We start from the raw sequence: 23,830 nt of genomic DNA, 5'->3' as shown, positions 1-23,830 counted from the left end.
AGACCCCTCAGTCCCAACCCTCACACACGTCTTTCCCATCTCTACATTTACCCCTTCATTCAAAGTTAACTTTCCATACACACTCACGTATTCAATTAGTGACAGCTTCCCATAGCACAATCCCCACCCAGAACGTACAGTGCAATCCCTTACAAAGCAACCAGGTAAACAAACATACTGATGTGCACAAATGCCACGGTTTGTCATGTATTATCAAAGGGTCTCTTTTGTCTTGAATAGGAGGCTGCCATAACAGAATACAAGAGGTGTGGTAGGAGGCTTCTCATCCTCAGAATGACCAGACTGAAGAGCAAGCTGCTCTTCATCACAAAGTCAAAAGAACGTGTTTGGCTCAGCTTTGTGAGTCTAAGGGCCTGTATTGTGTTGTAGGTTTTCTATGCTTCTATGTTTCTAACACAGGCTTGTCCAGCTAACGTATGCAAATATCCTCAGTCAATTTAGCATTCCAGTCTCCCTTGAAATAACCTTTCCATCATAAAAAACCTGTAGGTTTCATGTATAGGTCTGTACTTTTCACAAAATAGCAATGGAAGCTGTGTTGCCACTCTGACCAATGTTACAACCCAATAGGCATAGAAAAGAAGATGAAGAGCAGAAGAGAATAGGAACCATTAGGGGAGAGGATAATGACAGTTGGAACAAGATTGGCAGTGGGGAGATGTTGAAGTGGAACCCGTGTGTAAATTTGGTTGATGGAACCAGGAGGGGGAGTGAGATGAAGATGGGTAAAGAGGTAATGAGAAAGGAAGGACTAGAGTTGGACCAGAAGAAGAAGGGGGAAGGGATGGGATAAAAGGAAAAAAGTGGGTTTCTCTAAAATTGGAATATTCAATATTCATGCTGCTAGGTTGTAAACTACCCAAGTGGAAGATAAAATGCTGCTCCTCTAGTTTGCATTTGGCTTCATCCTGGCAGTAGAAAAGGCCAAGGATGGACAGGTCAGTGTGGAAAGGGGGAAGGGAGTTAAAATGGTCTATAACTGGGACCTCGGGATGGCCATTGTTGATTGAGTGTAGGTGTACTATAAAACTGTTCTCCAGTCTGCACTTAATGTCACTGACGTAGAAAAGACCACAACAGGAAAACTGAGTACATTAGATGAGATTGGAGGAGATGCATGTGAACCTTTTCCTCACCTGGAAAGATTTTAGGACCTGGATAACGGAGAAGGAGGAGGGAGGGGGTGTAAAGAAAAATGTTACATCTACTGTGAGGTCAGAGAAAAGTGTCCAGGGTGAAGGAGGGATGGATGTGGAGAGTAGGGAGGACTGGACAGTCGTAACTAATATTAGTGGTCCCTGTGGAAAGCAGAAAGGGGCGGGAAGAAGAGGATGTGGCTAGTTCAAATAATGAAGGATGGTCTACTGGATGGGGAGGCTCAGGTTGAAAGGTGAGGACCAGAGGAACTCTCACTATTCTGTCTGAAAGGAGATAGGCTGAGAGCAGTAGTATGTGAGGATATGTAAGATCATCTTCCATCAACTGCAGCTGAAAGGAAACCACATTTCCTCAAAAAGAGGGATACTTCAGATGGCACGGAACAGAAAACATCATTTTGAAAGCAGATATGGTAGAGACAGAGGAAATGGGAGAAAGGAATGACATCCTTACGAAAGACAAGGTAGGAAGAGGTGTACTGTAAATAGCTGTGGGACTCAGTGGGTGTATACTAAATATCAGTTAATAATTTGTCATCTGAGATAGAGACAGAGAGATGTATAACAGGAAAAGAAGCGTCAGAAATGATAAACATGAACTTGACAGCAGGGTGGAAGTTCATGGTGAAAGTGGTAAAATTGATGAGTTCTGCATGAGCCTTTTTTCTGTTCGAATCATTTCCCTGAACGCTTTCAGGAAATGAATCTCAGGGCGGTATATGGTGGCATATGAATCATTAGTTAATAAAGTTAATTTGAATGGTGGACTTTGAGTGCAGGAAACAGCACCAATGCCGTCACCAATGTAATGGAAAAGATGCCAGAGGAGGTTTGGAACTGGGACTGTTCCCTGTAGCCAATGAAAAGACAGACATAACCTGGTCCCATGAAGGTAGAAAGGAAGTGTCTTGTCCCAGAAAATCAGATCAAAACCACAAAAGGGAAGTGTTGCACAGATTAACAGCAAAATGTGTTGCACATTGTCCAGCCTTTCAGAGCAAAACCCATACAGTACTAAATAGCATGGAGGAGACCACCAGCACTGTCCCTCATGAAGTCATTTGGAAGCAAGGATGCATTGTGTCCACTCTAAATGCAACAGGCACTTCTGTAACGGGTCTAGTGATGGATCCACAGTGACTGATGGGTCATGATTTACTTATCAAGGACATACAGAGAGATGACTTTCAAAGTTTTTACTTCTCTGTGGAGACTCAGGGAAGTTTCCATCAGAGATTTGCTGGTTCTCACTCAGACACACAATGCTTGAGAGATCAGAGATCTCATTTCAGGAATAGGTTTCTCTCCATGGAGATGAGATTGATTTTTTTTTTTGCAACCAGACTGCTGATTGCCAAAAAAGCATTGTAACCTTAGGTGCTTCAGGTAATTTATTTGTAACTGTCGGGACAGCTCTTGAGGTTTTTAATGACAATTCTGTGATGTGGGTTACAGCAACCATTGTCCGGACTATGCCTTAAGAATGCCACTGGTATTTTGGAGGATAAATCTGCTCAGAATGTCATAATTTCACCTCTTAGCATTGGTTCTTAAGCAGTACCCGTGCCTATGTTCCACAACCAGCTATTCTGTGCTTTAATACTCAGTTTGGCATGGACCAGCAAGAAGCTGTCCCCTTCAGGAAAGTAAGAAATGATGCACATTTCCTTCAGACCTCTATTGCTCATAGAAATCAATAGGAACAGCTGTCCAGTGCTTGGGTGGCATTCACCTGGAAGGCATGAAGATGTATTGGTATAATTCATAAGGCCAACCCGGAAGGAAAGTAAAATAAGGAAGCACTCGGGTATATATAAAACGGACCATTGTTTGTTACAAATTTCACTTCATTTCTCAATTCACATTAGTATGTTATTTTTTTAAAAACCCTTCAGTTCAAACATTGAAGTCTAACAAATCTGCTCATAGTTCACAATTTACTCAGACCATAGGAAGTGGACCAGCATATTGTATATCAATATCACACATTTTAATCTCAACCACTCAGTTTTGAAGTTACCACTGGTATGAGAGTTATTGTGAAAAATCTGAAGGCTAGGATTAATCTACACTCGGAAAGGCATGGATTGCTCAGAGATAATCTGCATGGTTTTATTAAGGAGATATTTTGAATTTTTTGAAGTGGTAGCAAAATATATTGATGGAGGCAATGTGGTGGATGTAGCTTATGGACTTGTAAGGCTTTTAACAAGGTCCCATGTGGAGACTGATCCAAAAGCTCAGAGCTCAAGGGATCCAGTGCAAGTCAACAAATTGGATCAAATATTCTCTTGTAATAGGAGACCGAGGATAATGGTAGAAGGTTGTATTTTTTTTTGTGAGTAGAAGCAAATAACCTGTTGTACATCCAAAACCATCAGTCTGTTATTTGCTTTAGTAAATTGGATATGAAAATAGGAGGTATGTTTGATAAATTTGCAAGTGACATGAGAATTGATGGTGTTGTTGACAGTGAGGAGGATACTTGAGGAATGTTGTTGGAATGGATGGACCTTTGGCAGATGGAAATTATTCTAACAACTTTCAGATGAGGTACTTTCAGAAGATTGATAAGGCTAGGATGAGCACAGTGACGAGTGACGGGTATAAGATCTGAGGATCCCTGAAGGTGACAGCACAGATGGATAAGATGATGAAGAAGGTGTGCAAAATAATTGCCTTCATTAGCTGAAATATTGAAAATAAAAGATGGGAGGCTACAGTGCAATTTTATAAAAAGTGATTAGCCAATAATGTGTGCAGTTCTGGTGACCACACTATAGAAAAGATCTGATTACATTGTACTGGATGTTGGGGTGTATGGGGTGTCAGGGAGGGGTAGCACCTCTGGTGGGGGGGACATGTCACATTCTTTTCAGGGCGGTTTGTCCACCTTTGGTCCCTACCTGGCACTCAGCTCTCACCTGTGGCTCCCCGTAGCTGATCGCATGCGACAGCGGCCACATCCTGGGCAACAGCTTCGACAAGCCGGCTAAACCAGGTGAGGTTAGCCGACAGGTCTCAAACCCTCGGTGAGATAGGGAGTTGTCTATCCCAGCATGTGAAGACAGACTCCAGCGGATTGAGCGGACGAGACCAATGGAAGATCCAATGGTCAAGAAGGCGGTCTCTGCAAGAGTCGTGGAACGTGTAGAGCAGGACAAGACACAGAAGACGTCCTGGTCATCCACTGCGCCTAGTCCCATCTCCAGCCGTCTTGACTCTGTCTTGCCACTCAATCCAGATGGGAATTGGGAAGAGAGAGTGAGGCTGACGCTGCGCAATTCTCCCTCACTTAAATCCAAATCACGTGCTAGTCTCGACACCATCATAATGGTGTCGAGGTCTTCATTGACATTGACGATGGACAAACACCTGACTGGATGTTTGAGAGATTCATCAGGATACTGCCAGGAATGGGGCATTTCAGTTATGAAGAGAAGCTGGAGAGGTTGGGTTTGTTGTCTTTAAAGCAGAGAAGGCTGAGGATGCTCCTGAGAGGGGGATATAAAATTATGAAAGAGATAAATAGAGAAAATAGTAGGAAATCTTCCCATTTAGCTGAGGAATCTAAAGCTAGAGGGTATGCCTTAAGGCAAGGGTTTTACCCACAGAAGGTTACTTGCTTCTGGAATGCACTGTTTGAAGATGCAGCGGAGGCATTTGAATTCCCAAAGCGTAGAAGGCTACAGACCAAGGATATGGATACTTAGTCATCGGTGTGGACTTGCTGGACCAAAGACCTTTTTTGGTGCTGGATATCTCAAGGACATAATTGAACGCAAGGATCGTTGACAAACAGGTAGTGGAACAGCTAATACCATTGTAATTAAAGGAAGAGCTCAACCCCAGGTTTTAAAGGGAGTATTATAGCTGCCATATATGGAATATATATTTTGTGTTATATTTATTCTTTCGGGGGGACCTGGAGAAAACTGTTAAGTCTCACAATCTTGGTCTACTCCCAAGTTTCGTTGAGTTCCTTCTTGAACTGCAGCAACCACTCTGGTAAAGGTATTTTCACAGTGCTATTTGGGAAGGAGACCAAGCTCTTAGGCCCAGTGACAAAGAAGGACTGACAATATAGTCGTAAATGAGATAGAATGCAATATTGAGTGCAGCTTATTGATTAAGGTGTTTCCATGTATTTCTTTCTTTGTTCTTCATGGTGATGGAGCCTGCAGGTTTGGAGACTCCTGTGGAAATAAATTGCATAAAAATCGCACTGTTCATTCAAATTATGTGCTCAAAATCAATCTTGTCATTTCCAGCAATATGGATAACTGACTTAATTAACAGGTGAATTATCCAATCATCCCCACTTTGCCTTGGAACAGTATCGCAACTACATACAGTCTTCCATTTCTTAAAAAGCAAAGGGCAAATAAGTTGAATGTTATTTAAAATACAAATGATGCCTTCAAAAGTTCTTTCTGTTCAGTTCCCAGTTTACAGTCACGAAGAAATAAAGCTGAGATAAATGATATCAGATGAACGTATAGAAGCATTTCAAACCTTTACACCTTTGGACAACAGACCAATACGATTTCAGAGAAGTTGACAGTCGATTCCATTCCTGCTTGCTTGAGATGAAATTGTTGCAAAAGCTAAAATGAAACAATTACATTTTCCATCTTATTTTGCACAGGGGTTAGATAACTAAATGTTATTTTATAAAAACATTCAGTTTTCCTTTTGGAAATGAAAACCTGGAAGATTTCTTGTCAATAATAGATGTGTAATCAATTTTCAGAATGGGAAATTCCCACCTTCAACTTTGCACTTCTGTTTATTTATTTATCATCATTTGGAAAATTGTAGCAAGATATGACTCAGAATATAACTTTTATGCAGTTTTGACCCAGTTAGTCAGATGATGTGACCTTTATGATCAGGCAGTCGGGAACTCAGAGAAACAGGTGTCCATAAATTTATTTAAATCATCAGCATGAACCAACAATGGCTCCACAATTAAGTTGCACTTCTATTCCCTACATAAGTTACAGTATACCTATCTTTATTTATTTTCCAAAACGTGTTGATTGTAAAAATGTTTTCATCGCCATACAGGACAGGAAGGCAAGTGTTTATTTTCAAGCTTAGACCATTTACACAAAAGCAGAGAATCATTTACTAATCAATGATATAACTCTGCCAGGTGATCCATATTGCCTGAATTCAATATTCTGACAAAATTATTACTTGATACAACCTATATGTATACCAAGCAACAACTTTGTATTAACAGTAGTTTTCTTTTAAAGGTGGGTTCTAAAACAAAATATTCACATTAAGTTATTTCTTTGGGGACTAATGTGGCACTAGCTAATCATGGCAACCTATTAATTGTCAACTGTAGATTTCAGAGGGGCCAATCTACCTTGGAATAAGATGCTTTTCTCAAGTCCATTTACCAGTGTCCAAGTCATTAGTGAATTGGAGGATGAAGTTAACGCTTTTGGGGTTTCCACTTTGAAGAAGGTTAATTATAAGGCCACATACAAAAGCATAGCTTTGTTAGAGGCATCAAATACAGGGATTTATTTTTTTGTATTAATCCTCAGTATATGGTTGCCACCAACAAGGTTGCCGTTCATTGGTGGTTAAACTAAAGAGACTCTCAGTTATTTTTAACTCATAGATTACTTGAAATTGAGTCATTTTGGTTACTGTCATGATTTTTTGATGAGATTTAAAAATAATTCAAACTCTAAGATGGTTAATTGTAAGAAAATAGCATAATTCTTAGTGTTCTATTCACTGCAAGCCCTGTGACTGATTTAGCTGTGATGTCCCAATTACTGTAGGACATTAAAAATCAGCAAGCATCCTGCCCTCTGCAGTGATCAAGGTGCCACTTAATGTACAAGCTGTCTTCCAAACAGTAGGGGCGATTCTGTAAACTCTAATACAATCTTTGTGGGTATAATAAACAAACGGTACAGAGGTTGATTTGGATCCCCACAGCTTGAACCATTAAGGATCTGCCAGTTTCATTCAAGGTATATCCAGCAAAATAACTCAATCAGATTATTGCAGACATTTGGGCGAACTCATTGATTTTCCCATGCTAAATGTCTTTGCGTGAAATGAGATCGTGTAATGACTTAGGGCAGTTAGCACATTTCAAGACAACAATTTCACCTTGGGTTGTTAACTTCCTTCAGTGAAGTTCATGTGGAAAGAATCTTACTGTAATCTCCACCTGTGGTCATTTTATGTTAAATCTTTATTTTATCTTTTATGTATATGTAGCAGTCAAATAGTTATAATACAGGTCCTATAATCAACTAATACAAATAATGTTTTCTTTTCTTAAAAAGGAATGGATAAATAAGTTGGATATTATTTATAATGCAAATGAGTTCTTCAAAGTTATTTCCTGCTCAGTTACTATTTCTTACAGATGAAGGAATTAAGCCAAGATGAACATTGTCAAATGAATGTACAGAAGCACTTCAAAACCTCAGCTTTAGTTAGCAGTCTGCTCCTATGACAGAAAATTCAACAATCAGTTCTTGTAAAAATTAGATTGCAACGATATCATTTTACATCATATTTTGCACCTTAGTTCTTCAGGAAATAAATGTTCTTTTATCTAACTGTTTTATTTATTATATTATTTACTGAACGCTATCCTGTGTTTGAGAGAATAAAGACATTGATTCAGTTTTAAAGCCATTCTCTTTGATATAACTTGATTTTGAAAATGTTCCAACCTTTACCCTCAGATCAAGTCATCTTTTTACTTCTTTTGAACATTCCTTATACTGCTTCCAAATTCACCTTATGCAGGCAGAATATTTATTTTCAGGATAAGTATTGCTGATTCAACTTCTGCTTTAGAGACTTCAAAAACTTTCTGGCTGATTACTGAGGGGATGTTGAACTGGAGATATTGTTGGTCAGATGATAATTTTCCAAGTGTGTTTTTTTCATTCCTTGTTGACCTAGAAGAATTTTTTGTGAACCACCTATTTTATAAGCCTCAACATATCAGGTGAATACAGTATATACTATTGTAGGGGCTGCACGGATAAACCATAATCACTTAGAGACTAAGTAGTGTGGTGATTGGTGGGGGGGGGGGTTATCCTGATAATGTGCCTTCCAATCCAATCAAATAACAATCTCCTAGGTTGCAGAATATATTTGATCCTTTATTAAGAAACTAGCAAAACAAACAATCTTGAAGTGATAAAATTAATGAAACCAAAACAAACGAAATAAAAAAATGAACAGTCTTAGCGTATTAACATACTTAAGCTGTCTTCAACATAATTAAGCGTAATTAAGCAATTTTAAATTAAGCAATTTATTAAGTGGTTTTAAACAATCAACAAAAAAAATCACCTGGGTTCACTCTCTAACTAGACTCTAACTGAACTTCCAAAGACAAAAGCATGAATACTAACAAAAACTCTTCTCTTCTATCACACCCACGTGACTAACCACCATAAATAAATATAATGAACATACAACACAAAAGACAATGCAGATAGAAAACAGATACATGACTCCTACAGCTACATTGCTGGCAAAAAATGAAGTTTCACAACTTAGACCAATCTTTGATGAAGGAATTAATCAAACAGGATTGGTTTATTATTGTCACGTGCACCAAGATGCAGTAACATAGCAGTTAGTGTGACACTATTACAGCTTAGTGCGTTGGAGTACAGATTTCAATTCCAGTGCAATCTGAAAGGATTTTGTATGTTCTCCCTGTTAATGAGAGGGTTTCCTCCGGGTGCTCCAGTTTCATCCCACAATCCAAAGACGTATTGGTTAGTAGGTTAATTGATCACTGCAAATTATCCTGTAATTACGCTAGGGTTAAATGGATGGGTTACTGGGTGGCGTGACTTGTTGAGACAGGAGGGGCTGTTCCATGCTGTATCTTTAAATACATTAATACAGACAGATCATTGCATACATATGTACATCAAAGCAATAAAGAGGAAAACAGAATGGAAAATATAGTATAACAGTTAGAGAGAAATTACAGTGCAGGTAGACAAATAAAATGGAAGAGCCATGGCGAGGTGAATTGAGAGATCGAGTGTTCATCTTTCTCATTTAAGAGGTCTGTTTTACAGTCCTATATTGTCAGGATTAAGCTGTCCTTGAGTTTGATGGTACATGTTTGCAAGCTTTTGTATACAGGTACATAAATAATATTATGGTAATATTTAAAAAGCTGGGAAATTTTCTCCAATGTGCTGTCTAGTATTGTACTCTTGACCAAGATTGCTACAACAGATTAATATATGCGCACTTTGGTTGCAATGGATCCTATGAATTTAGAAGCATTTAATTGGTCAGAATTGCTTGGGGCTTACAGTGGTTGTGAATGACACTATATAAATGCACCTTTTTCTTCTGTTTTGGACAGAGATAAATCTCACCGTTAAAATCAGTACAATTGTGTGGTCATTCCTTTCCATTTAAAATTAATAGGCCTTTTTTTATTGGATTAATCTAAAACAGGATTTTTGTCCCTTCAGTAATGCAAAACCTTCAACATATTTTTAGATGTCTCATTTAGTAGCATAATACTTGAGTTCCATCATCTACTTTCGCTTGAAGCTAGCACATAAATTCTAGTCCATTGACTTAAAAACTAATAAAATAGCAATTTGTGCACTTTGATAGATGAAAAAGACTTTGAAAAACTTGACAGATAAAAATAACTGGGTGTAGTTTCTATTTCGGTTTGAACTGGGAAACTGTTCCCAAATGCACACAAAATGTCATTGATTTGGTGACAATTTAGATTTCCAATAAAATTCACTGGGCTTATCAGAAATGCAAAATTGTCTGTGAAGCAATAAAATTGAGCTCTTTTAAATAGAACATAACTATGTCTCTTTCTTCCTGTGGAAAATTTTTCTTGATATATTGCTAAAATATTTGGTGGTTAATACAACTGAAAATGTGTTTTTTTTGCCTTTTAAGAACAATTTAAGAAGATTGGACAATCCTCATCTGTAGATAATCTCCCCTGATTTCCACTCCACATCTTCATTCTCTCCTTCCCTCTTGCCCTTTGAGGCAGCTTAAAACAAGTTTAATTAAAAAATTCAAGCCTAATGTTAATAAGATTGAAAGAGTACAAAAAAACATTTACAAGGATGTTGCCATGACTGGAGGACCTGAGTTATAAGGAAACATTGAATACGTTAGGACTTTATTCCTTGGAATATACAAGATTTAAAGGAGATTTGATAGAGATATACAAAATTATGAGCAGTATAGATAGTGTAAGTGCAAGCTGGCTTTTTTCCACTGAGGTTGGGCGGGACTACAACTAGAGGTCATGGGTTAAGGGTGAAAGGTAAAAAGTTTAAGGAGAACATGAGGGGTAACCTCTTCACTCAGTGGGTCATGAGAGTGTTGAATGTGCTACCAGCGCAAATGGTGCATGCAACTTCAATTTCAACTTTTAAGAGAAATTTGGATAGGCACATGGATGGTGAGGGTCTGGAGGGTTATGGTCCTGGTGCAGGTCGATAGGAGTCGGCAGTTTAAATGGTCAGATGCTGAAGGGCCTGCTTCTGTGCTACAATTTTCTATCCTCAGACTAAACCTTTTCCAATTTTGATGAAAGAGCAGTAAAAAGTGAACTACTTCTGCCTCCACCGATGTTGCCTGTCTTGTTGAAAAATTTGCAGCATCTCTGCATACTTACTGGGGTAGCCTCCTCTGCTTCATTGGGCAGAGAATTCCACAGATTTACCACTTTTTGGGAAAAACAGTTACTCCTCATCACTGTCCTAAATTTATTCTCCCGAACCTTGAGGCTATGTCCCTTGTTTCTAGTCTCACCTACTAGTGGAAACAACTTTCGTGCCTTTATCTTATCTATCCTTTTCATAATTTTATATGTTTCTGTAAGATCTCCTCTCATCCTCTCATTCCAGTGAGTACAATCCCAAGTGACTCAATCTGTCCTCATAGTCTAAACCCCTCATCTCTGGAATCAACCTGGTGAACCTCCTCTGCATTGCCTCCAAAGCCAGTGTATCCTTCCTCAAGTAAGGAGACCAGAACTGCATGCAGTACTCCAGATGTGGCCTCATTGTTGCAGCATAACCTCCCTACTCTCAAATTCAATCCCTCTAGCAATGAAGGCCAACATTCCATTTGCCTTCTTGACAGCCTGCTACATCTGCAAACAACAGCTAAGGCTAGAGATCTCACTGAAACGAAGGTAACAGGTGAGATGTCACTGAAAAGTATGTCTGGTAATCCATTTGCATGTTAAAAGTTAAAAACTTAGAGTTAGTGATTTTAGAATAATTTTTGAAAATCTTCAAGAAGCTGAAAAGAAGAAATGACTGAAAAATAAAGGTACACAGTAGTCGTGCATATTTTAGCAGGATAATCTGCTGAAGAATGTTCAAACCACGCATGGGCTATTTTCTGATTTTCTTTGGGAATTTTTGGATTTTTATTGAATTTTATATTTATATCGAATATTGGGACAGATGTAAAAATTATGGATCAGAATCACAGTGGCATTTTACAGGAGTGTCCTGTACTTGCCCACAACACAAATAATTTCAAACAACAGCAATTCTATTATGTCACACCCATCACTGCAACTGCCAGCTTTCATTGTATACCTCCCTCTTCCTCAGCAGGTAACTACTCTTCCTATGTTCCAGATTAAATATTTATTTTCTCCATTTACTATTTTGGCAGGATACAACTTTTGTGATCTTGTAATCATATGACATAAATCTAATTTAATTGCAACATTTGGGAGAGAGAAAGAGATGAAGAGAGAGAGGAGATAGAGAGGGAGAGGAAGAGGGAGAAGGAGAGAGAGAGGGGATGGGAGGGAGAGAGAAGGAGAGGGTAGGAGAGAGGGAAAAGGAAAGAGGGAGAGAAGGAGAGGGAGTGGGGGAGAGGAGAGAGGGAGAGGGAGTTGGAGAGGAAAAGGGAGACAAACAGAGAGAAAGAGAGGGTGGGAAAGAAGAGAGAAATAGCAGATGGGAAGATCAAAAGCAAATAAGAAAGCAATGGGGAGGTAAATTAGAAGAGACAAGGGTCAGGCAAAGGCAAGAAGAGAATATCATAAGTAATGGTGATATTTTAAAAATGAAGGAGAAGAGAAATTATATCAAAAGAGAAATGCACAAAAGTGGTTCATAAATGAAATGGGGATAAACAATGGAAAACAATAAAGAGAGAAAGCCTTACAAAAAAATGGTTGGATAGTTCTGATTCTACAAGGATGTTTTTCTCCCTTTTCACTGATCTTTACTAGCGACAATTTTCCAGCCTAATCCTTGCAAATATATATGAGGTTAAGTTTTCATTAAAACCAACACTGCCAGAGGATCTCTCTTTGAGCTTCCTTACAAGCTCCCTGTCCAGCAAACAATTATGGCCATTGCTTTGTGCTTTGATGTGTTTTGACGTCAGCCAGCATCTTGCTAGTAGCCTGTGATCCAACAAAATTGATGCCATGATCCAAAAAGCACTGATATATTTTATATTACAAATGGCTCCATGAAGAATTCTCACACTTTATTTCAAAAAGGTGCAGATAGCAGGGCATGGGCACAGGAGTAGGTACTGCATTGGGTACTGTATTATTTAACAATGGGTACTTTGACCAGTATTTTCTGATACACACTCTGCTTCTTCCTTAATTTCCTCAATTTCTTCCATTTTTCTCTAATAACTCTTTACCGTAATGGGCTAAATAGCCTCCTTCTGTGTTTGAATAAACCATTCTATATTTCAGTACCAGAATTTACCTATGTATACCTTTCAGGGTGTTGTTAAGAGCCAACTATGATTATCCCAATATTCTGAAGTTCAAGAGAGCAGCAAATTAAGGCAGAAAGGAGGTGCATGAATAAGCTACTTAATCACTGAAAATAAAAAATATCCAAATTGGCTGCTGTTTCTCGGAGCACCTGATCTGCCTTGCTGATCCATACAAGAGATCTCAGTTTACACATACAGGGACTAAATTAAACAACATTATTAAATTAATTAAATATTATAATGTAGTTTGTGAGGTGAATAAACAAGAGGTCTTTGGGGTAGTGGGAGTAGTTACACTCCATGTAAAATTGAAGTATGTTTCAGAAAAGTTAGATAATGTTAAGACTCCAATCAACGCTTGTCTGCATCATGGCTTCTGCAATTGGGTTCACCCACAATCCTCAGTAGTACAGTGTATAATTCTGGACTTTCAACCTAATGACTTGAGTTTGATTCTCCATCAAGCCATTTCCCTTACAAATTATTTCTGATGAAAGGAGAAATGCTGCAGATACAAAAAAAAATCTGAAGCATATGGAGAACTGTTGAAAGTACAGAGGACACTCACCAAGATGTTGCCCAGATTGGAGACCTTTAATTATGGAGAGAGATAGAATAAAAATAAGCTGGGCAGGAAAGAAACAAAAGACATGGTTTTAGTGAAATATTATCTGCCTGAAGTATTAACTTCATGTTGTTCTTTGGAGCTGCAATCTCATTTGAGTATTTTGAGCATTTTTGGTTTTGATTTCAAAAGGTAAGGTCTGTGACAAATGAAGCATACGAGGACAAAAGGGGTGATACTTCAGGCACACAGGATTTTGATGGACAGATAAAGGACTAAACAAAATGTTAGCTAAAGTAGGTACAATTGAGAACTATGAAAGCAATGAACATATTACATTCAAAGAAGTGCAATTAAACCCCTGTTTCACTTGAAAGACGTTGAAAGATCAGGTTTTGAACCTATATTGGAAGTATGACTTGTATTTCTGAAAGAAAGTGCTTTGCATTAGTTTCAAAACTGACAAGAGAATGAAGACTATGACAACAGGGTAAGAATATCAGAGTAGGAGGAATGCCAAGAAATAAAATGGTTGTCTTTTTAATTCTTGATCGCAGTGAATTTCATGTGTTTCTCTCTGTGCATAAGCATAAACAAACTATAGCTGACCTTTAAGTAGATTTATTATTGTACCTTGTTCTGACTGATTAAATAAAACTCCCTGCCTCATCCAAAGAATGTTTATTCCCATGCCTGAGAATGAATTAAGTTTGATATTTCTCATGTGTTTGTTTTAAATGCTCTGGTTGCAAAGCAATCTTTCATTCCAAAAAATGATGATTAACAAGAACACTGTATTTTCTCAAAAATATAGTTGTATTAATACCACAATAATTAATAAATAAGTAGATCTACGCTTTGACAAATACTTGGAGTGACTTTTGCATTACTTAACTGGGATAACCATGGAGCTGATCGGAAGCCCAGTACTTGAACAAAACAGCTGTAGCAGTGTGCAAAACCTATGATTGTAGGTTCAAGTCTGACTACAGCCCCTAGGCATCTTCTGCCAGGTGAAAATAGGGTACATATGAGTACCTCGTCTCCCTGCCACCAACACTCCACACCCCGCCCCTTCCAAGCCACAAGACGTGTCTAGTGGAGCAAAGCTGGTGGAACACTGAGCAGACTCACTCACTCACTGAGTGCGGCTGGTGTCTGCTTTCCGCACGCCTGCTCACTCTCCTATCACACCTGTTTCTGCTCATTTCAGACTTACAAGCCGGTCAAGCTGAAAACGGTTCTCAAAAATGGAACACAGTCATAACGTGGGGATTGCTGTAAAGAGATTTGAGAACAAAAGCCTGGTCTTACATTGCAATGGAACCTGTATACTACTTAAAGTATTGAAGCTTGGATGGAATCTTAAACCAAGGTCCTGTCAGGGAAACATATGCACAGAAGACCTTACTCAACTGGTGCACAAAAAGACTGGAGTGTGTTTTAGATTAAATCTCTTTGCACATTGCACAAATATGTTAGCTATGTAAAAAAAAAAAAAATTCTGGGCAATTCTCTGGTTATAATTATACTCTTATATTGGGACCTTTCTTTGACAGCTATTCATTTTCCCACATTACAATAGTATTTTACTTCCTTATCTATAAAGAACTTCAGAAGACCTGAAAGAGATGTCAAAGGTCCCTTATAAATGCATTTTTGGATTTTAATATCCAACAATCATCAAATAGCACTGAATGTAATATGTTTTTTTTATTATGAACATCAGCATTTATTCTATTTCATCTCATCAGTTGCCATTCCCTTTGCAAGTTGAACTGATCTAGTCTCCATTGAAAAGTAATTTAGAAGTCAACCTTTTACTATTATATTTTTCCTTCTTGTGATATGATTTTTATTATCATTGCACCATTGCAAAACTCCTCTTAATGGTTCCCATTAGGCCAAACAGTGATATCATAGGTATTTTGATGGAGGAATTTTGGAAGTATATTGATCATATAATATCTCAAATAGCTTTGAAATTGAATATTCTAGTCATAGCAGTGGCTTTGCAGAAAATAATAAATTCCAGTCTTTAAAATCTCTGGTTAACAACTCTTTGCCACAATATAAAATCACAAGTTAGATGCCCTTTGTGATACCTCCTGGCTGTAGGGTTATCAGGCGACTAGTCTTAGCCTTTTGCTATTCTACAGGCATTGATAAATTTCCAAATGAGTCCTCTGAACTGGTTATCCTTGTGTAACAGCTGTCAAATGGAAATGGGCTTCAGACACGAGAAGTCTAGAAAAGTGAAGCTCAAATTGGACTGATCTAATTAGGTTCGAGATAGCTTTCAGGACTGAACAAATCAGCACCTTCTAATCAGAAAGTCTGCAGCTCACCCCGAAAGCAATTCACTAAGAGAAACTGGATCAATTCTTGCACCTAATAAACTGATCATTCCCTGGGATTTTTTTTCTCAAATGGATGATGTGTGCTGAAGTGATATTAACTTGTGTAGATGAAGAAGCTGCCAAGTTTCAGCCTTTTGTTTCAGTTCAAGAGGAACTATGCTAATCTTGTTTAAAACTAATAACAAAGTAAATTAATTCTCTTTTCATTAATACGCACCTTATATTTTGTCTTTTTTGTGACATAGAAAAATATTTGAACCTAGTATTATTTGTAAAACATGAAACTTTAAGGTGTCAGATAGAAAGTCCATACATTCCACTTGCTATTTAAAAAAAATCTTTCTCTGTCTCGGCTCATAGAAAGAAGTCAAGGATTTACTGAGTACATACAACCATGTCTTGCAGCAGCTGATCCCAGCCCTCAACCAAAGAATGGCAGCATTTGAAAGGACAGTCAGGTTAAGTCCAGTTCCATTTTAGCAATAAAACATTCCAAGGTTCATAATCCTGAGGAAACTTAAAGCTAATTAACAAGTAATAACACAGCAAAAGCTTATGTGGTCTGTCGGGCTAGGTTTTAGGGACCTGAGACTAGCCAAATGTTTGTGTGCTTTAATAATTTGCAAGTAAGATGTTCACTGTGCTCGCTGTGTCTCCACAAGCATTTGAGATGTATAACTGTCAAGCCATGCTGGGAAGCCCTGACTCTAAGTCTAAGGGACTGAGATAGATAGAAATGGGGAAAAGTAGGTTCAATGGCAGTTTTAGTTTATTCATTCAATATATGTGGGTTTTGCAGGCTCAGCCAGGATTTGATTGCCCATTTATATTTATCCCTTAGAATGTGGTGGTGAGCTGCTGCAGTACTTCACATCTCGTATATGAATGCCTGAGTGCTACAATCTCACAAATAAAAAATGTTTTAATCTTACATTATGCTAGTGACCATTGTTTAAGCCTGGATTCAATTACTTCATAGTTCAAAGTTAAAAGCAAATATATTATCAAAGAATGTATATGCCACCATGTACTACCCTGAGATTCATTTTCTTGCAGGCATTCACAATAGAATCAATGAAAAATGGCACTCAACAAATAACAAACAACCAATGTGCAAAAGAAAGCTAAATGTACATATACAAAAAACAAACAATTAATAAAAATAATAATAAATAAATAATACTGAGAAGGTGAATTGTAGAATCCTTGAAAGTGAATCTATAGGTTGTGGAATCAGTTCAGTGTTAAGCTGAGCGAAGTTAAAAAGGCTGGTTATGGAGCCTGATGGTTGAAGGGTAATAACTGCTCGAACCTGGTGGTGTGGGACCTAAGACATTTCCGTTCGGATGGCAGCAGCAAGAAGAGAGCATGGCCTGGATGGTGGAGGTCATTAATAAAAGATGCTACTTTCTCGAGGCAGTGCTCCTTGTAGATGGGCTCTATGGTGGGATGGGCTTTCCCTGTGATGGACTGGGCTGTAATCACTACTTTCTGTAGTAAGTACTCTTGAACATACCTGCCTGCAAAGTTCCTGTTTTTGGACTCATCTCTAACTTTATCACTCCAGGCTCCAGCATCTAGCATTTTCTTTAAATTCCACTGAGAGTGCTATCAGCAGTGATCCAATTACCCTAATTGTTAACATTTTGAGTCAGTAGCCATTACTTTAACCAATTTGCCCAAATAGTTTACTGTTATCTGATTATTCTGGTTGACTCAATTTCCCTAAAGTCAAATTAAGAAATCTTCTCCAACACACATTTCTTTTTATCATCTCACATAAGAATCTATTGCACCATCTTTAATCTAGGGTATATCAGGGAATATTTGTTAGTTTATAAATACTTGCCCTATATACTGAAAATCACACAGAAAATACTGGAGGGGCTCAGCAGTTCAGGCAGCATCTATGAAGGAACATGAACAGTTGTCAGAAAACCATATCTTTATAACTTAACAGATAGAAGGAGCAAGGCAATTTATCCCTTCAAGCCTCTTTCTCTATTCAGGAAAAAAACACAAGAGATCTACGGCCCAAGTCCAAATACAATCCTTTGCTTCAAAAAAAAATCAGGCTCAGATTTAAAATGAACAACAGATTTATCATCGACTAGGAAGTGCAGAATTGTATTTTAAACTTCAACCTTCATTTGCTTGTGGAAGTGCTTTCTAACTTCAGTCCCAAAACACAAAAGTTTTAATTATTAGAGACACAAGAGAGTGTGGATTTTGGAATCTGGGAGCAGTAAACAATCTGCTGGAGAAACTCATCAAATCGAACGGCAAACAACAGGAATTCTGCAGATGCTGGAAATTCAAGCAACACACATCAAAGTTGCTGGTGAACGCAGCAGGCCAAGCAACATCTGTAGGAAGAGGTGCAGTGAATATTTCAGGCCGAGACCCTTCGTCAGGAATCTGTGGGAAGAAAGGGATTTTTATTGTTTCAGATTGTAACCCTGCATCAGGACTCTTAATTCTTGACAAATACTTTCCTCTCATAGACATTATTCGACCTCCTATGTTCCTCCAGCAGATTTAATTATTTGTTTTAGTTCTTTTGGACTTTGGTCCAAAGTCTCTAAAGCCCAAGAAGTAGGAGCAGCTCAATTTGGACTTAAAGTTGGGTAATGTCCCTTCTAATATCAACCTTTTTTTTATCAACCTCTTTTATTCATATGTTCTGATACACAGCAGTGCTTTTTCTGTAAAAATAGCTGCTAGCTCATTTTTAAGCCCAGGAATTCTAGGCTTGGAGCAGAATGGGCCACTGTGTGCTCAGAAATACAGTACGTGCATGCTTCGCACATTGAGAGAACTTCCCTGTGCCCAGTTCACCAACAATAAGTGCAAACATTCAGGTCATAGATTTGGATTGCAGGGTGTGTGAGGGCAGGTATTCAGGAGTGAGAAGACCATGGAATCAGTTAAAGGTTGCAGAATCAGGACCATCACAAGAGGAGGTATTGGATTGTTGTGAGGCTTTCATCCTGATCAGCATTGAGCAGGGGTTTGCCAGGGCATGGTTTTGGAAGTAGTGATGAATGTCAGAGTCATGATCGGGGGTTGGGTGTGGACATTGCTAAGGAAATGCCACACAGCAAGGATTGGGTTTGTAAAATACAGCCACACTTCTATATTGACTGCAGCTTTTACTCATATCATATGTTTCTTCTTATCATTTTCTTTGTCCTCCTTTATTGAAATTGGATCTTAAATTTATTATTTTCTTTAGCAATCTTATTTTATTCTTCTTTGGCTCTAAGATTGCTGTCGCACCCTGGCTGCAAGTTCCAGACACAATCAATCCTGCTTTTAGACGTACAGGCATCTCTCAACAATGTCTTTCTCCCCTTTATAATTAGCTCCAGATAGACTAGCCTACATTTTCATTTTCAAAATGTCGATGCTTTACCCTGCAGTACTGACTTTATCCTTTTCTACTTAAACTGAGTTTTCTTTTATGTTCAGGATGATCATCTAGCTTTGGTATTCTGCAGCTGTGTCACTGTAAAGGTATTCAAATCATATCTGTATATTCATATATGTGCCATTAATTCATCCATCGCATTAATGTTTCAGATTGATGGTCTTTCATCTGTTGAGTATTTACAGCATTTTGTCCTTTGATCTCAGATTTTTAGACACCACGTTTACTCAACTCCACGCTGAACTGAGGCCATGGCCTGCTCTGAATACAGTGATGCCTGGCTTCGTGTCTGTGGTCTCGCAACATTTTCTTGGCTTTGTGACGAACTGAGGCCATGGCCTGCTCTAACTATAGTGTTGCCTGGCCTTGCATCTTTTGTAAAACTTCAGTTCCAAAGTGATTTGCTTATTTTTATTGTTTGCACTATTTGTTTTTGTCCTCTCTGCACTTTGGGTGTTTGTTGTCTTTTTAATGCGTTCTTTTGAGGATTCATTGTTTTGTTGCTGTCCATAAGGAGACAAGGTTGTGGAGCATATACATACTTTGATACTAAATGTACTTTGAACTTTGAACTTTAGATCTACTAACATTTGTTCATAAGCATTCAGAAACGTCAAATGAGAAATGTCCCTTACCGACACAGCATACTGCCACTCCATTAGCAGGATACTGGGGCAATTTTAACCACTCCATTGGCAGGATACTGAGACCACCTAACTACTCCACTGGCAGGATACTGGGGTATTGTCATAAACCCTTTGGATCAGCAGGAGGACCCCGAGTGCCCCAGACCTCAATGCTCTACTTCACCTCAATTTTGTTAATTTAACTAATTGTGGCTTGTTTTACCTTTTAAATGCTCCCTGAGGTTTTTTTTTTGTGCTATTTATTGGTAACTGCAGGTTTCTCATGTGACCTTGTACTATTTAAGTGATGCACGCTGAGCACTTGTTGCCAAGTTTTGAACCAGCCTTTCCATCGCAATGTTCATTATGAGTGACGTGCATCTTCATTGATTGTTCTGTCAATAAACTCCCATTGGCATCTATACTGGAGTCTCCACTCCACTAGCCTGAGTTCATCATCATACTTGTATATATCCTACTACTCAATCAGGTTGTGACTGATCTTTTGCCATGACATTCATTTTCCTATACTAGCCCAGCTCCTAGATTTCCTTTGAGGAAGGGTTAATTAGCGATCTTGTCGTGAGAGGCCCCTTGGGTAAGAGTGACCATAATATGGTGGAATTCTTCATTAAGATGGAGAGTGACATAGTTATTCAGAAACAAAGGTTCTGAACTTAAAGAGGGGTAACTTTGAAGGTATGAGACGTGAATTAGATAAGATAGACTGGCAAATGACACGTAAAGGGTTGACGGTGGATATGCAATGGCAAGCATTTAAAGGTTGCATGGATGAACTACAACAATTGTTCATCCCAGTTTGGCAAAAGAATAAATCAAGGAAGGTAGTGCACCCGTGGCTGACAAGAGAAATTAGGGATAGTATCAATTCCAAAGAAGAAGCATACAAATTAGCCAGAGAAAGTGGCTCACCTGAGGACTGGGAGAAATTCAGAGTTCAGCAGAGGAGGACAAAGGGCTTAATTAGGAAGGGGAAAAAAGATTATGAGAGAAAACTGGCAGGGAACATAAAAACGGACTGTAAAAGCTTTTATAGATATGTAAAAAGGAAAAGACTGGTAAAGACAAATGTAGGTCCCCTGCAGACAGAAACAGGTGAATTGATTATGGGGAGCAAGGACATGGCAGACCAATTGAATAATTACTTTGGTTCTGTCTTCACTAAGGAGGACATAAATAATCTTCCAGAAATAGTAGAGGACAGAGGGTCCAGTGAGATGGAGGAACTGAGCGAAATACATGTTAGTAGGGAAGTGGTGTTAGGTAAATTGAAGGGATTGAAGGCAGATAAATCCCCAGGGCCAGATGGTCTGCATCCTAGAGTGCTTAAGGAAGTAGCCCAAGAAATAGTGGATGTATTAGTGATAATTTTTCAAAACTCGTTAGATTCTGGACTAGTTCCTGAGGATTGGAGGGTGGCTAATGTAACTCCACTTTTTAAAAAAGGAGGGAGAGAGAAACCAGGGAATTATAGACCGGTTAGCCTAACATCGGTGGTGGGGAAAATGCTGGAGTCAGTTATCAAGGATGTGATAACAGCACATTTGGAAAGTGGTGAAATGATCGGACAAAGTCAGCATGGATTTGTGAAAGGAAAATCATGTCTGACGAATCTCATAGAATTTTTTGAGGATGTAACTAGTAGAGTGGATAGGGGAGAACCAGTGGATGTGGTATATTTGGATTTTCAAAAGGCTTTTGACAAGGTCCCACGTAGGAGATTAGTGTGCAAACTTAAAGCACACGGTATTGGGGGTAAGGTATTGGTGTGGGTGGAGAATTGGTTAGCAGACAGGAAGCAAAGAGTGGGAATAAATGGGACCTTTTCAGAATGGCAGGCGGTGACTAGTGGGGTACCGCAGGGCTCAGTGCTGGGACCCCAGTTGTTTACAATATATATTAATGACTTGGATGAAGGAATTAAATGAGCATCTCCAAGTTTGCGGATGACACAAAGCTGGGTGGCCGTGTTAGCTGTGAGGAGGATGCTAAGAGGATGCAGAGTGACTTGGATAGGTTGGGTGAGTGGGCAAATTCATGGCAGATGCAATTTAATGTGGATAAATGTGAAGTTATCCACTTTGGTGGCAAAAATAGGAAAACAGATTATTATCTGAATGGTGGCCGATTAGGAAAAGGGGAGGTGCAACGAGACCTGGGTGTCATTATACACCAGTCATTGTAAGTGGGCATGCAGGTACAGCAGGCGGTGAAAAAGGCGAATGGTATGCTGGCATTTATAGCGAGAGGATTCGAGTACAGGAGCAGGGAGGTACTGCTGCAGTTGTACAAGGCCTTGGTGAGACCACACCTGGAGTATTGTGTGCAGTTTTGGTCCCCTAATCTGAGGAAAGACATCCTTGCCATAGAGGGAGTACAAAGAAGGTTCACCAGATTGATTCCTGGGATGGCAGGACTTTCATATGAAGAAAGACTGGATGAACTGGGCTTGTACTCGTTGGAATTTAGAAGATTGAGGGGGGATCTGATTGAAACGTATAAAATCCTAAAGGGATTGGACAGGCTAGATGCAGGAAGATTGTTCCCGATGTTGGGGAAGTCCAGAACGAGGGGCCACAGTTTGAGGGTAGAGGGGAAGCCTTTTAGGACCGAGATTAGGAAAAACTCCTTCACACAGAGAGTGGTGGATCTGTGGAATTCTCTGCCACAGGAAACAGTTGAGGCCAGTTCATTGGCTATATTTAAGAGGGAGTTAGATATGGCCCTTGTGGCTACGGGGGTCAGGGGGTATGGAGGGAAGGCTGGGGCGGGGTTCTGAGTTGGATGATCAGCCATGATCATAATAAATGGCGGTGCAGGCTCGAAGGGCCGAATGGCCTACTCCTGCACCTATTTTCTATGTTTCTATGTTTCTATTACTAATCTCTGTAATCATCTCCTTATCGAATCAGGCAGAGATGGCTACAGTTGGTCTTCTCCAACCATTGCAGTAGGTTGGTACAAGGGGTATTGGAGGGATTCTACCTGTAGCCCAGCCTTCTTATTCGCTTGGTTACTGAGTACTCCACCCAATATTTCTGAAAAAAATTCTTTTTTGGATACTGCTTTTTTGAAGACAACTTGCATTAATCTTTCATGTCCTGTTCAGGACATCCTCATCTTTGTAGTCAATAAAGTATTTACAATAGTGTGTAAGCTTGGGGTTGGGGTGAGTGTGTCTTTATGTGTGTCTATCTGGTTGGGGGGTAAAGGGTGTAAGTGGCAGTGTGAGGATATGTGTATTTGAGTGTGTGCAGGCAGGTATTGATGGATTCTGGCATCTTTCCCCCTTCCTTTCCAGTCCTGATGAAGAGTCTTGGCCCAAAATGTGGACCATTTATTCATATCCATGATGATGCCGGACCTATTAAGTTCCTCCGGCATTTTGTGTGGGTTGCTCTGGATTTCCAACACCTGCAGAATCTCTTGCATTGATGTATGTGTGTGGGTTTGAGAGAGTGAAGTGGACATTACAAATGAGCCCTGACTGATGGATTGTTCATATTGAATGAATGTCTGAGAGGAATCACAAGGTGGTATCTTTAATATAATATCTGGCAGCACATGGTATGTGAGTGTGCAATCACTGGTTTTTACTACTTCAGTGAATATTCGGCAGTGTAAAATGTAGATCTCCAAGTACAAAGATATTTCATCTTCCGTGTTCTAATCCACAAGAGAAAATCAGAACACATTCTCCCAGCGTCTTAAAGTGTCTCCATTGCAAAGGTTTATCATATGAGGTTATTTATCTCCGTGTCACTGAAATTGATGTCCAGGATTAGTTGCTCTAATGGACTTTTGAACTATCCAGCAAGCTATCTAAATCACTAGAGATGCAGGGATCCATCTTACTTTCTACAACA

Source organism: Mobula hypostoma, chromosome 17 (genome assembly GCF_963921235.1).
Source record: "Mobula hypostoma chromosome 17, sMobHyp1.1, whole genome shotgun sequence".
Lineage (NCBI taxonomy): Eukaryota > Metazoa > Chordata > Chondrichthyes > Myliobatiformes > Myliobatidae > Mobula > Mobula hypostoma.
This window is presented reverse-complemented; position numbering follows the sequence as displayed.